This window comes from Sinocyclocheilus grahami, unplaced genomic scaffold (genome assembly GCF_001515645.1).
Source record: "Sinocyclocheilus grahami isolate Dianchi unplaced genomic scaffold, SAMN03320097.WGS_v1.1 scaffold16.1, whole genome shotgun sequence".
Classification (NCBI taxonomy): domain Eukaryota; kingdom Metazoa; phylum Chordata; class Actinopteri; order Cypriniformes; family Cyprinidae; genus Sinocyclocheilus; species Sinocyclocheilus grahami.
Genome location: NW_015505195.1, coordinates 52,256 through 68,803, shown reverse-complemented (window position 1 = coordinate 68,803; position 16,548 = coordinate 52,256). Strand labels below are relative to the sequence as shown.

Sequence of the window (16,548 nt, the reverse complement as noted above, 5' to 3'; positions counted from 1 at the left end):
AGAGAACATATGAGGACATATGAGAAACTGAATAGCCATAGTGAGTTCGTAAAAAGATAAGAGGAAGAAAGAACTGCAGAGAAGTTACAGTATGTACAGAACACCGGGGCTAGTTGTCACATGTGAATATTTTTGAAGTCACTTTCCGTATAGGTATATTTAAAGGAATAGTTCATGTTTATAAGATTCAGTTACTCACTCTGATGTTGTTCTAAATCTGTATGATTTTCTATATTTTGTGAAACACAAACGATATGATGAAATTGAATGAGGACTGTCAAGGTCCAAAATGACAATTGACACTATTAACATACCACAAAAGCAGTCCATACGACTCATGCACAATATTCCAAGTCTTCAGAAGCCTTATGGTAGCTTTGTGTAAGGAACAGATTAAAATATAAGTTATTCGCCGAAAATCCTGCACAAGCTCTCCTGTGGCGTTGATTCGCTTCGTGAACGAGTCATTCTTTTGATTCAAACCTTTTCGGTGAATTGGTTGACCCAGTTCAGAAAATAGGACTAAATGATTTGTTCAAACGAATCGAACTGATTCAGAACCTGTTAGAACTTGCAGTTTAAAGGGGTCATATGACGTTGTTAAAAAAGAACATTATTTTCGCTTTCGTATTATAAGACCAAACGTATTATAAGTAGTTTCGCTTTCACAACGAAACACACAGCGTCTTCACGACATGGCGGCGGCGGCAACAATACTACAGCGAGAATCAAAGTTACGCCTTCTTTCTTTGCGTGAACATTTGGGCGGTGTTATGCAAATCTTCCCACATAGTGACGTAGACATGTGGGGGCGTGTTTAAACGAGGCGTTTTAGGGGGGCGTGGACAAGTCTTAACTTTTATAAAGAATATCTCTTTGGGTTTGAGACTTTAGTCTTTGCAACTTCAGGGATCTTATCTATGCACAATCAGCTTGTAACACTCCAAAGAGAAAGGAAAACTTGAAATCGCATCATATGACCCCTTTAATAGCCTATTAAATGCTAGCAGTAAATCAATTATGAAACACAAAATGTTTAATGAAATGTATGTTTGCCAGTGTGATTTCATTGTGTTTACTTGTTAAAACAACACCTACTGTATGATGATATTTCATTATTTTATAAATTATTTTACTATTAGATTTTAAATGATTATATTATACATTTTAGCTTGCAGAATAAAATTCACACACACACAAAAAAAAAACTAATTTCAGACCATTTTGAACTAGGTATTTAAAAACCAACATCCAAAAATTACTGTTAATATTTCTGATATTTCATAATTATTATATAATTAATCATTAACCCAGTTTACGCCTACATGTATGCTGTTAAAGCAAGAGTAGAAAGATTTTTAGTCAGGAAAAAGTATCTCTAACAGAAAAACTGCACAAAAACCTCAAAGCTTTGCTGCCGCACTGGCTATGGAAACAATGGATATGGGTCAGTGACAAAAAGGGGTTGTTTTAAAAGCATGCATCAGGTATTTTAAAATGTACACAGCGTGTTTATGTTGATTTTATGTAATTAAAAATGACATATGTACCATTTATTTTTACAAAAGACTGAATGTACATGAAAATGTCAAATGGTGTAACCGCCAAAGAATGAGAAATATTAAATATTTTATCCACCTAGATGGCATGTAAGCTTACTCATAGAAATAAATACTTCATTTTAAAATATCACACAAATATAGATTTTATTAGAGTTATCTCTAAATGTAAATTTTAATGCGTTTTTGCAATAAATGGCAGGACATATGCTGAAAATACCTCTGTTTTCTAAATAATCTGACAAATTATGTAAAAAAATATTAAAACCATATAATTATACTAAACTAGATGACTACATTTTATTCCACATTAATTTTCCTGTATATAATTATATTTTTATGAAAATTACTGGTTATACCAATTGACACAAACCAGTTACACCACTTGACCATGTTGCTTCTACAGCCAAAGGCCATTGTTTGTTGAAAAAATTGACACTGAAAATCAAGCATGACTGTCAACAAGTTCAGCTGAAGTGTTTTTTTTTCCAATGCTAAAAAAAAAAAATCTCGCAACATGAAATTATCATAGTGATGAACAGTGAACTCATGTCTCATATTGTAATTTTAATTTTCTTATTGTAATTTCTTACTGCATTGTGATATCTATTGGGGAAAAAGGGGCTCTGTTATATCATATTAAGTATAAAATACATACAATTGTATTTTACAGATTGTAATCTTTGGTTAACATTTTTTATCAGTGAATTGTAAGATTCAAATATTCAGTGAATATGTTCAAATGTAGACACCAACTTCCTTCTGCTACATTATTAAATAATTTATGTATACATTACATTATATTATATGATACTATATTGCTTAAAGGGATAGTTCACCCAAAAATTTAAATTGCCCCATGACTTCACTTCAGGAAGCCTATATTAACCCCCGGAGCCATCTGGAGCACTTTTTTATGATGGATGGATGCAGTTTATTGGACTTCTATTGGACTATTGAATATCGCCTATTCACTGCCATTATAAAGCTTGGAAGAGCCAGGACATTTTTTAAATATAACGCTGATTGTATTCGTCTGAAAGAAGAAAGTAATATGCACCTTGGATGGCTTAAAGTTGAGTAAATCAGGTGGTAATGTTCATTTTTGGGTGAACTATCCCTTTCAATTTTTAAGTGAATGGAATAGAAATATGCATTAAAGCTAAACATTTTAAAAACACTAATGTGCAACATAATTATTTTATCCTAGACTTAGAGCTTTAATAATAAAGTTGTAGATAAAGAACCACTTTCTCAAAAAGTATAACATTAAACACTTGAAAATAGTTTCAAATAGTAGACAAGTTTATATTACATCTTTAATTAGCATTATAAACTAGTGATATTTGACTAAATTGGCCCCTACCAGAAAGGCTTGTAATAGGAATCAAATGGTGTAACCGGTTACACCACTTGACATTTCAATTTAAAATCAAATTTGACAGGTATTATTACGGACACCTATGTAAGTATACATTGTCTTGGTGGGAATATTTCAAATGTAATTTTTAAAGTTAATACTCATTTTTATAATAATGATGAATTATCAATGTATTCCCGAGGTCATACCATTTGACATGCATACCTAAGAATACCTGACCATACCCTAAAAATGTCAAATTATCTCACATTTTAAAGAGAGTTAGTATCACCAGAGGTCCTTCTCTGTGTTATAATTTCCTGTCATATGATCTTCTTGCAAAATATTAACAAAATGGCTCTTTGAATGGTGGTTACAACCTTGACACTTAAGAAATTCGACTTGACTCACATAATTCCCCAAATTAATTATAATAGTCACTTTTTTATACTTTTATTTACTATTAAATAGTACTAATGTAAGATTATGCCAAACTAGCTGATCTGGTGTTTTATTGAGAATTTCACCTTTTTTAAACAAGATCAATTATTTGGTACAAAGTTTTTACGGTTACACCACATTGACATTTTTGCAATCATCCCCCAAATATTCTCTCAAAATGAATTAAAACCAGAAATTTTAGACTTGGTCCACAACAAAGAGAATGTATTTATTTTGATAATTTAATTTAAACCATATGGACACAAAAAAATTAGCGTCATGTCATTGGCCCATATATAAAATAAAATGCATCATGGGAGCTTGCACGTGACCAGTTGGTGCTGAGATATGCTAGAGATATACTCATATTTTACGGTTCTGCCTCCTCAGGAGTTCTGTCAGAAAAATGTGTCATGAAAATCAGTTTTCTCAATTTTAAAATATTCCTGTTGTCACAACATAAACTCACTCTCTACACAAAACAAAGTGTTTTATTTGGCAGATTATTTTACTTTATTACTGTGTTTAATCATACATTTCACAACTGGTCTTTTTTCTTGTTATTTGAGATTCTGAATATACAAATAATGGTTCCAAAAGGGAGGTTTATTGCAGTTAATCAAGTTTATTGCAGATGGTGTTTCATAATAGACTTGCATGTGTCTTTAGTAAAGATAGAGAGTGTGAATTTCAAATTTATTTAAGTCCCAGATGTGGCATATCTTGGCTCAGTTTAGTAGGAATCTTGCTGAGGTGCAAAAATGAACTTCATAGGGTTCTGTATACCTCTCATGACAAATTCACAGAAGATGAAGAGAGGGACAAGAAAGATGATGCTATACCAAAAAACCCCCGAAAAAACACTGGTTATTCTACAAACGCTGGTGAACTGAGAGATTTGATAAGCCTGAAACCTTCGTTTTTCACTTTTGGCATAGTCGCTAATTTGTGCACCGCTAAAACCAAATCAGTAATGTGTCTGCAAAATGCATAATTAGCAATTAGAAAAACACTCAGTCCTGCTTTTGAGCTGAAGGTCACCTTGTCACATGAAGGTCAACCGTCATAATTTTAGTATAATTGTGCAATGGGCTACGTCTCAAGATGCAGGAACCATATAGCATTCAAATATGTTTCTAAAATCCCTAGCAAAAGTATGACTCATAGCAGAAATCCCACACTGCATTGATAAATGCCCATACATAAATACAAAATAATACAATGTGTTAATAATAAATTATGAAAATTAATTTTTGCTGCCTGACATAACAAAAACACACAATGAAGGATGGACCTGCTGAATCAAAGCGATTATCTATCATTTAAAGGTTATTTATCTGCTTACAATTTATATTCTGCATATTCATATTCATCAATATTCGGGAAATATGTTAGACACAGGAGTTAAATGAGCATGCTAGAGAGAGCCATATACACACAAACTTGGAGACGGTTCTATGGCTCTCTCTCAATGCATAGAAAGTAGTAATCAGTGGCTGTTAAACCAGTACAAATAACATGTCATCCTCCATTACAAATGCTATGGCCGACCTAGTCTCTACCTTAGCATGGGACATCGAAAGAATTGACCTTGATTTAAATGCACAAACTGAAAAAGGTTTTCACACAGATATATTTATCTCTCGGTTCTCCAAACACACTGGGAATAGATGGATGTTCTTGCCCTTGCACATATGTCTCTGTCCTCAAATGTACAGCTTGCCTGTTCTCTTCTCAGGGAGCCCGGTAGTTGATCCTAAAAAAGAATCGAATCTTTGATTCCAAGAGGAATCGATTCCACTCTTCTGGAGTGTCATGACTAATAGTGTGTTCATGTTCGATTGCCAAACTATTACACATCCTAGAAGAGCCTTAATAGCTAGTAGCAGTGGTTTTGATTCATCCCAGTGATTTTGTTCACCAACAACAACTTGTTTAGGTTTAAAATAGCATACTTCCCTTCTATGTAGTAGGTACAAAACAGTGTGTGAAAAAGAGCAGTATGTCCAAAAATTACACTATTTATGAAACAATAGGCTAAAAGTACCCAGATGACCTATTTTTGGGTGAGATCTAATGGACACTTTACTATCCTATGAGACCATGAGAGGATTTGTGAATGGAAACTGATGCTGGTAGGTCACAAACTTCAAACAAACAACATTTTGGCCTGATTTTGTTCTAAAGTATTTTAGGGCCTTTATGAAAACATGGCAGAGTTCGTCCAGATTATATTCATACTACACACATTGAAAAAATAAAATACAATATACAATTTCAGATGCAGTCATTGACTCATGTTGTACATTAGAACAGTAGGTGGTGATTATGAGTGAGTATTAAGTCCCCACTGCTAGGAACAATGTTTTGTTGAATATGTAAATATTCACTTTTCTATTTGCATCTGACATTGATAGACTGAACAGAAGAAATGAACCAAAGAAGATTTCCACATCAAAGAAGGCAGAGCCCTATCCCCCACCTACCTATTACAGTACATATTCGCCACAGAGCAGTGGTAGTATTAAGGCGTTTACCATCCAGAGCAAACTTTCCCAGGAAGATTGCTTTGGCGAGCTTTTTCAAACTCACTGGATCATTCACTCAATAGATTTGTTTAAAAACAACCACTCCTTAATGGTTGAAACCTCACAATAGCACTACTTAAAAATTATCAAATGATCAATGGATATGCAACAAGAAGCTATTTTCAAGGTAAAAACAAATGATGTCATAGTTTAAAAGGTTTGTGTTGAGTTTAGAGCACATAACCATATACATTCAGATATTCTGGCAAAGGTTTGCTATAGTTAGCTGAATTTTAGACTTGTTTTTTTACATAGTTAAATTAAAAAGATCTACTGAATAACATGCATTTAGAAAATAGATAGGGTCAATTTCAACCTCTTGCCAATTAACTTTAAATTGGACTATTTTCTGAAAACAGAGAGCGCTGTGTAAATGGTATTGTACTTAGTTCACACCCGCCCTGTCCCATTAGTTTTCCGTTTTTCATCTTGAGGAATCCACCTCTGTCATCGTTCACCTTCACGTACTGATAACACGTCACATTCCCTGTCCATTTGAGACTCTTTGAATGTTCGCTCTCTCCGTTTTGCTCTTTTTCGCTTTCATAATAGACAGGCAGGTCCTATTAGCCCTCTGCCAGTCTCATCTGTAGTCCTGACAGCCAGTAAGCACTGCTATGCCAAATTCTCTCTCTCTCTCCTCAGTTCAAGTCATATGACTTTTCTGTTCAGTTGTGGGGGAGATGAGCTAGATTCCAGTCACCCAACTGCCTCACTAAACACACCACCGCCGCTCTCTGAAAAGCTGAAAGCACTATGTGGGATGCAACAACAGTCAGAACTCATCAACAGCATTTCAAATAGAAGCATAAGTGGTTTGTTGATGATGCATCGCACAGATCTTGAAAAACTTCAAAGAAGGGTTATGAGAGAATGGCCAAGCCATGATTCAGTTAGTAAAGGCTTTGAACTATGTGGCTGTGAGGTATATGGCAATATTTGATCTAACCGACATGAGAAATTTTTTTTTTTCATAATACATATTTTGCGTGTAGTTTTATGAACTTTTGAGAAATGAGAGACTATACACGGAATGTTTGCATTTTAAAAAAATTGTAAAAGGATTATTGAAATGAACTTGTGAAAACAAAAGAGGTTATAAAATAATACAAATATTAATATAAAATAAAATAAATAAAAATGAATAATTTAAAATATTTAATAAAATTACATATTATGAATATTATAAAATAAATAATGATAACAATAATAAACACAATTAAAATTTATAATATTAAACAATAATAATATAAATAAAAATATTAAATAATAATAAATAAAATAATGTATAAAAAAATAAATCCATGCTTTCAATCAACCCATTCTACCCATTTATCATTTGGACTGATTCATGGATCAGCATTATACTAGTAGTTGGCAACTAGTGAGTGAGTATTAAGAGTGAATAGATGAATCATTCACAAAAACAAAAAAACATCAAACATCATAACAACTCTACTTAAAAATGCAGATTTTAACAGTATGGCAGTTAAACAATTAGAATTATTCATTTGAGCAATGTAACTTTTTTAAATGAAGGGTAAGAAAACAAGACTAATGCAATGAAAAGAGTTTATTCGTTCAGACAGACAGCAAATTATTAATTCTTGAAGATGCTGCAAGTCTGTATTTACAAAGAACAAACCTATCCCTATCATTATTTTAAGAGAAAATGTTTTCATAATAATTTATTATTTGGACAGATTCATTCATCCAGAATTTGGAAGATATTTTGCTCTTACTGCAGGACTTTTCAGGGTCGAGGAAAATAAATCACAGAGCAGCAAGTTTCTTTCACGGCTTTGAAGTTACCCAAGTCTCACGTAGCAGTGTGCAGTTATGGAGTATTTATCACAATGCATACTCTGTCTGTCTGTCTGTGAACTCTTCTCTCAGGGGTTTAAATTAGTCCCTCTCCAGGGATAATCCTGAGCCGGGGACTAACCAAGCACAGCACTCACAGCTTGATGCCAACTCAGCCACTTCACATTTCCAAATGACCCAATTTCTCCCTCCTCTTCATCTTTACCATCTCCCCCTTGCTGCATTTTCTCTCTCTTATACATCATCCTCTTTTCCACCTTTCATCCTTCTCTTTGTTTTCACTTATTATTCCTTCATTCTGCTCCTGTTACTCCCTAATGGGGCCTTGCTTTTCATGCTGTTGACATGACTGATAATAGGTTAGTTTTGCTGGAGAAACTGACATGGCTATGATTGATAGCATACTTTCTCCCTCTTTATAATATATATATATATATATATATACACACACACCAGAGAGAAAAATGCATATGTAGATGTAGACATACAGTGTACAGGTTGGCCCTATTCAACATACAGCCAGGAATATATAGTGAAATGGAGCGTGCCAGATATTACCTCTAGGGCAAGACGATAGACTGGATTTGAAGGTTACTGTGGTATAAAGAAAAGATAAAAATGCAAATATTAAGAGAAAAAGACAAGAGGAGGGAAGGAAAGAGGGATAAAAAGGAATAACATGCATAGAGACATAAATCAATGCTACGAACAGGCTCACAAAACAAATTACTTACACAATAACAACAACAATTGGATGGAAATGTGAGAATGTGTGCAAGAACTAGCAGAGAGTAGAATTCAGTCAGTCATTAAGGAGACAACTTACAAAAAACAACTATGGTATTTGGTTTTTTGGACATGGTACCCTGAAAAAACGTGCTTTTTTTTGTAGTGGCATAGTAGTAATGTCATGATATTCTAGTTTAAAATACCTTGAAGCACTATTTAAATTACCAATGCACTGATATCAAAATTCTGGCTTGTACTGATAAGCCTATAATTATTTTAATGTCATTTTAATGGTAGAGAATCGATAAACAGCTTAAAATTCCACATTACTTCACAAGACTTAAAACTAAAATCAATTGTTTTAAATGCTAGAAATGAATTCGGGCATCACAACATTATAATGTACAGTATAACATGAATATTAATTTTTTTGAGAGCTGCTAAAGGTTACATTTAACAGTGTTACTAATTATTAACTTTTTGGTGATTTACGATTAACTTTAGGTGAGCGTTACATGACAGCAAAGGTAATCTAAATGAAAAAAAAGTCTTGCACATTACTCCAGTCTGCACTGTCACATACTTAGAAAAATAATACAATGTGTATCTATCTATCCATGCATCCCTCTCTGTGTGAGACCAAGTTGACGCACATACCAGCATGAGACATCTTATTTTTTGATGTGTCTAACAATTTTAAAGCCATGTTTAATGAAGCAGAATGCTGCCATTATGTGCTTATGCAGAATCATTAGTCATCTCAAGCATTCCGCAACATCACACCTGAACCCTACACTGTACAAAAATTCAGTAAAACTTACGGTTAAAAAAACGGCAGCTGTGGTTGCCGGAATTTTACCATAAAAAATACGGTAGCAACGTTTTAGGTTTTACGGTTTCAACTTAAATTTACAGTTAAATACCTTAATTTCATTAACTGATATAATGTTAATATACCATCCTATTGAACTACTGAAATCTGTTTTGTACCTTTGTAATTCACTGATAACCACCAAATGCAGGTGGTGATGAGAAAGTCACATGATGAACCAAAGCCCATCACAAGCAGCTTTTAAATAATAACATAGAGAAGGTGCACAGTCTCATTCACACAAATGCTAAACACCATCATGGTAACACACATGAAACTGAAATAATGCAATAAACATTAATTTAACAACATTAGGTGTAACACACAACCCTAATATACAAAAATGCAAATATTAAGAGAAAAAGACAAGAGGAGGGAAGGAAAGAGGGATAAAAAGGAATAACATGCATAGAGACATAAATCAATGCTACGAACAGGCTCACAAAACAAATTACTTACACAATAACAACAACAATTGGATGGAAATGTGAGAATGTGTGCAAGAACTAGCAGAGAGTAGAATTCAGTCAGTCATTAAGGAGACAACTTACAAAAAACAACTATGGTATTTGGTTTTTTGGACATGGTACCCTGAAAAAACGTGCTTTTTTTGTAGTGGCATAGTAGTAATGTCATGATATTCTAGTTTAAAATACCTTGAAGCACTATTTAAATTACCAATGCACTGATATCAAAATTCTGGCTTGTACTGATAAGCCTATAATTATTTTAATGTCATTTTAATGGTAGAGAATCGATAAACAGCTTAAAATTCCACATTACTTCACAAGACTTAAAACTAAAATCAATTGTTTTAAATGCTAGAAATGAATTCGGGCATCACAACATTATAATGTACAGTATAACATGAATATTAATTTTTTTGAGAGCTGCTAAAGGTTACATTTAACAGTGTTACTAATTATTAACTTTTTGGTGATTTACGATTAACTTTAGGTGAGCGTTACATGACAGCAAAGGTAATCTAAATGAAAAAAAAGTCTTGCACATTACTCCAGTCTGCACTGTCACATACTTAGAAAAATAATACAATGTGTATCTATCTATCCATGCATCCCTCTCTGTGTGAGACCAAGTTGACGCACATACCAGCATGAGACATCTTATTTTTTGATGTGTCTAACAATTTTAAAGCCATGTTTAATGAAGCAGAATGCTGCCATTATGTGCTTATGCAGAATCATTAGTCATCTCAAGCATTCCGCAACATCACACCTGAACCCTACACTGTACAAAAATTCAGTAAAACTTACGGTTAAAAAAACGGCAGCTGTGGTTGCCGGAATTTTACCATAAAAAATACGGTAGCAACGTTTTAGGTTTTACGGTTTCAACTTAAATTTACAGTTAAATACCTTAATTTCATTAACTGATATAATGTTAATATACCATCCTATTGAACTACTGAAATCTGTTTTGTCCCTTTGTAATTCACTGATAACCACCAAATGCAGGTGGTGATGAGAAAGTCACATGATGAACCAAAGCCCATCACAAGCAGCTTTTAAATAATAACATAGAGAAGGTGCACAGTCTCATTCACACAAATGCTAAACACCATCATGGTAACACACATGAAACTGAAATAATGCAATAAACATTAATTTAACAACATTAGGTGTAACACACAACCCTAATATACAAAACTGATAAGAAAAAAAGAAGAAGAAACAGTTATTTCAACAAAAAAACATCACATTTTTAAATGTAACGCAGGGAATTCTGGGAATGTCAATTTATGGTTATTCACTGGTCTTTTTCACTTCCAAAAGCGGTATACTACTGTAAAATTAATGGCCAATACATATAATGTCCAATACAGTTTTTCACCGTATATAGTAGGGGAATTTACCGTTAACCATTTAACAGGTTTTTACTTTAGCATTTTTACAGTCTTTTACCGTTAAATTCACGGTCATTTTTTACAGTGTAATCTATAACAGTCCCTGTTCAAAAACATACCTTGCTTTACCCTCAGCCCGCATGGATGAACACACCACTGGCCGCTGAACGCTGAAATGTAAACACTCTCACGTACTGCACAGTGTCAACTTTGCTATTTCTTGTAGGCAATGTTTCCAGAATGAATCCACATGCCACACATCCTCAGAACTTCATAACACACACATTCTAAGAATTTCACTTACCTGTACACTGTCATTTCACTGAATATGGAGTTTATGTATTGGCAATGGCAGCAGGAGTTTAATTTACTGACTCCGGTTATGTTGCTTGGTTTTAAATGTCTATTGGGAGCTCACACTAGAATAACATTTTTGCTTGACTTGCCTTCTGGTTGTTTCTGAGAAAAAAAAAAAGTTGCGAGGGAAATTTGCAACGCAAAATCAGGCCTTTTTAAAGCACAGTAAGCATAATCGAGCATGATAGACTATGACGGCATCTCCCGGCCGGCACGCTCACCTCAACATTACCTCCCCCCGCCAAGCAGCGATTAGGAGAGAAAATTGAAGAAAAAAAAAAGGGTGACTCGCTTTCTTTTGACAAATGCCATGAAGGACAGTGGGCAAGAAAAGAGGCCAAGAAAACATATTTAAAGCACAGTAAGCATAATCGAGCATGATAGACTATGACGGCATCTCCCGGCCGGCACGCTCACCTCAACATTACCTCCCCCCGCCAAGCAGCGATTAGGAGAGAAAATTGAAGAAAAAAAAAGGGTGACTCGCTTTCTTTTGACAAATGCCATGAAGGACAGTGGGCAAGAAAAGAGGCCAAGAAAACATCGATAATGACTCTTGCTCTCTTGTTTCAGGCCTGAACATTGACAGACTTGAAACAGACAGCATTCTGACACATTTGCAGTCCATGTCTGAGAAAGCTCATTTACTAAGACACAATGAATTGCTTTCTTATGATATATTGTAACAGAAGTAAATAAGCTGTTGAAAATGGTTGGCAGTGTGTAAGCATGTATAATATTGAAATAATGTGAACCCATGACCTTTTCTAAGAGTCTTGAATACATTAAAAACCATCTGGCATAAATATGCAGAGGGGAATTAAGCATAATGTACAGTAGGCTACAGTACATTACTTTGCATGCAAAATTTTGTAAACATTCTCCTATAGCCTTGGAGCTAAAGAAACACACAGAAGAGGTCTTTGTGTTCTTTTGTTTTGCTGCAAGTATGAATTTGAGATTTAATAATGCGACTTTTCATTATAAAGCTTTATTATGGACTTTAAATTTACCCCGGCTGTATTACTATCCATTTTTTTAATCTTAATTAAAATGTTTAATGATTATCTTCGAGACATAGTCTGGTAACAAGATGAGACTCTGCCCTAGGGTTAAGCTCTCTGGTTTAATTAAAAGTCCATGCAATGATGTGGCCGAACAGTTCCTAAATACATGATCCAAATCTTTGTCTTTATGACAGCCGTTCATTAGGACCTTATTAGCTGCAAAAGTTTGAGCTTATTTATGTCACAGTTTGGAGCTGTAATTGCATTCATGAACCTTGCAATCAGCTGTCACTGCTGTGTTCAGAGTTCGTTCACACCCACACCCATGAACAAAGTTAGAATCATTCTCTCAGACAAACTTGCTCGACCTCCGGCTGACTGGGTCAAATGCTGGATCAGTACACAGACACCGTGCAAAGGGGAGACCAGGGCTAGCCATCACACTTTTTACTCAAGATCAATTTCTGTATAGACACATACATTAAAGTCTTGGCTACAAAAAGGCTATTGATCATTTCCACTGTCATTGGCCAGGAAAAAGAAAACAGTTCATTTAACACCATTGATCTTTTGTGACGACGTGCCCCAATAGCTGGCAATGTTGTCACACTATATGCGGTAAACTTTCACAAATGGAACCAGTCCATTATAGGCTTCTAAACAGTAAAACAATTATGAAAAACAAATTCAGAAAACAACAAAAATGTATAAGGTAATGTTGACCAAAACAATATTTTCATATCTTTGTACAAATTGTATGAAATTGTAATTTGTGACAACTTGTCCCAACCTAACATTTAGACAGGTCGCCACTTTGGAATTACAAGGTTTTATCTGCATTCTGAGTGGTTTTGAGATATTGAGCTTCAAAGTTTTTGCATTCCATATACTTTGTAGATAGAAGCTTTTTTTTTTTTTTTTAAATAAAAAGTCCCTAAATACACAACTTCAAAAACATCACATAATGTAAATAAGCTGTCACAGAATAAGCATATGTGAATAACAGATAGAACATTATAATAACCTTACTAAAAATAATAAAAAAACAAGAGACAGTTTGAAAAACACTGTTGTTATTGTTAAGTAAAACTATTAAAATTAGTTTTCATGAATTGAAGTAAAGCAGAAATATAATAAGACATAAATATTAGATGAAAAATAAATTAGAAATGTCACCATGGCAAATAGCTGAAATAAAAAAAAGCTGAAGTACTAAAATTACTAAAGGTAAAACTGAAATAAAATAAATGAAATCTAAACAGAAATATTTTAACAAAAATGACAAAAGCACATAAAAATGACAAACTTAAACTAAAAATAAAATAAACTGAAAATAAAAAAATATGAATACTATAATAATAAAATTAATATAAAAATAATACTAGTACTAGCTAAAGAAAACTAATTTATGACCTCTGACTTTTGACATAAAAATGTATAGTTACTGAGACATAGCACTGTGTGACAACTAACCCCTATAGTTTTAACCATACTGATACTTGGTGAGCATTAGAGACTTCTTATTGAAGACCCCAAACTTTTGAACGGTACTGATTAACGCACGGGGGGCCCAGCTGAAATACTGTTCCCCCGGGAATGCGATTTCAACTGAGGGGCCATAATACGGTCCCAGTACTGCATGCTTTTTTTTTTCTTCTTAAACCTTAATCTGAACCACACTTTTTGCATTTTTACATATACATGATGACATTAATATGTTTATTAAGCCATTTCCTTAAGGTTTAACTATCCTTGTGGGACATTTTGGTCCCCATAATGTAAACAAAACCTAGCTCTCCTTACAAATAACCTCAGTTACGCAACATATATGTTTCAACTTCTGTCATATCTATGGAAGCATGTTTCCACCCTAGAGTAAAAAAATAAAACAATAAGTCACCATGAAACGGATAGATAAGACTTCCACAGCTGAGTTTCTCCCTATTGGTTTTAATGTATTAGGGTGTTTTCCTTGCAACTGGCTGCTTAGTAACAATATATACTGTGAAAAGTGCCATACAAATAACTGAATTCAATTAGATTTTTGACATTGAAAAAAGTTACAATTTTATCAAAGTTCTAACACCAGCAACACTTCTATTCAGCTGTCAAGCAGTAAGACAAAGCCATTTGAAAGCCTGTATCTGATGCCCTTGGCAGGACAGATATCTCAATGTGATTGAGTCTTTCAGGGTGCAAAAGATTTCTATCTCTGAAGCAGGTCAATGTTCGATCTAATCTGCATCTGTTAGATGCAGTCATTTTTGGAAGGCCAGCCCTGAAAGGTGGCTGCCATGAAATTTTTTTTACTTCATGAGCTCAGCAAAAAAATTAAAGAAAGAAAGAAATAAAAGAAACCTAGGTGGAGGAATGTCACCGTTTTCAGCATTCCAGCAAACCAATCATCTCATACAGTATGTAATTTTAGAAGTAATTAATTTCTGTGTCTCACAATTCACATAAAAAAGGTTCGGTATCTTATCATAATTAGGGGGGAAAGGGAGCAGTCTTGTCTTCTTTGCCCCAGCACAGCTTTGGCTCTCTGACGATTCTATTAGTTTGTTCCATAATTATCCCAACACTCCTGTTAAATTATTCCAATTAGAGGAACTAGGAGCTGAAATTGCTTGTGTCAACGTGCAGATTGACAGCAATTGGTCACTTAGTTTAATAACTCTTGTAGATTAGTGAGGCAGGTTTTTCTTCTCGGTGAGAGTCACTAGTGCGCTGAAATAAATTCACCAAATTACCCAGAGCAGACGGAGCCCACGTACTGTCTTTTAGTACGTTTCATCTCATTTGAAATATGAATAATCAGTTTGCTGTGACTATGTGCCATGAAGACTCAAACGTAATTAGAAATTTTCTGAAGCAAGCATTTATTTAACATTTTCTTCAGATTTAATTTGAGTCAACATACTGATTTATCAAAGCCACCCTTTTCAATTCAAGCAAATAAATAATTATGTGGACATGAGATAATGATTTAATTTCAATTAAATTATTGTATATTTTATCTTTAGCCTATATTAATTTTAAGCTTCTCCTAAGAAAAAAGTCCATGTTGTACAAACCAATTGCTGTATCAACAAGACGAACAATGCAATTGTTTCGCTAATATTAATAATGAAGTTCGCAGAGATAATTTTCATTACATTTGCAACGATACATACTTGAAGAGCCATGGAGTCCATGGAATAATACAGGGGAAACATCAAAATAGTGCCAGTTTCCTTTACATGTCTTTATTAAAGCTATGAACCACACCCACCAGCTAACACATTACACAACATTACAAACTTTAATTTAAAGCAAAAAGGCATTTGAAAAAAAAATAAAAAAATTGAAGATTAAAGAAAGGAAAGAACTACAATCCCATTAAGCATTGCGAATGGAAATTGAATTAAAAATAAAAATAAAATAAAAAAGTATATATTAATATATACATTTAAAAATGTATATATTTATTTTAAAAATTAATATAAAAATCTATATATTTAAAAATGTTGATTATGCATAGAAACAACATATCTTGACATTTATTGAAATATATACATTAACACAAATATGCATAAAAGCAATTTTTTAAGTAGTTTGACAGCGTAAGAAGACTGACTTGTCATTCGCAGTGCTTCATGGGAATAGGTGAGAATTTAAGAGCTTTGATTATTCTTTAATTGGTGGAGATTTCTTTGCAGAATACTGGGTAATGTAGTTTTTCATTAGTAAATCCATTGTTGAACAAGATTTTTTTTTTTAAATCTAAATTGAAAAAATGCAGGATGATAGCTCCAACAAAGGCACATACCAACTTTATAGTTCTTTAAATTGTTTAAAGATTTACAAGTTATCTTTTTAAGTTCAATTCCCCTATGGAGAATTTTATTTTATTTTATTTTTTTTTTTACTTCTGGAAAAAGTCGCACTTTGCTATTCATTCAATATTGT

The 16,548-nt window shown here is 33.6% G+C and overlaps 1 protein-coding gene across 3 annotated transcripts in view; it reads right to left on the bottom strand.

Annotated features, from left to right (window-relative positions):
- The window catches only part of LOC107603001 (double C2-like domain-containing protein beta), a 79,575-nt gene that overhangs the window by 43,140 nt on the left and 19,887 nt on the right, over positions 1 to 16,548 (bottom strand). For 2 of the 3 annotated variants that reach the window (XM_016295672.1, XM_016295678.1), the window contains exon 1: positions 315 to 458. The exons of the other annotated variant lie outside the window; for it this stretch is intronic. The gene's annotated coding sequence lies outside the window, so the exon portion shown is untranslated. Of the gene's footprint in view, positions 1 to 314; positions 459 to 16,548 lie in introns of those variants that run through there. 3 annotated transcript variants of the gene reach the window in all.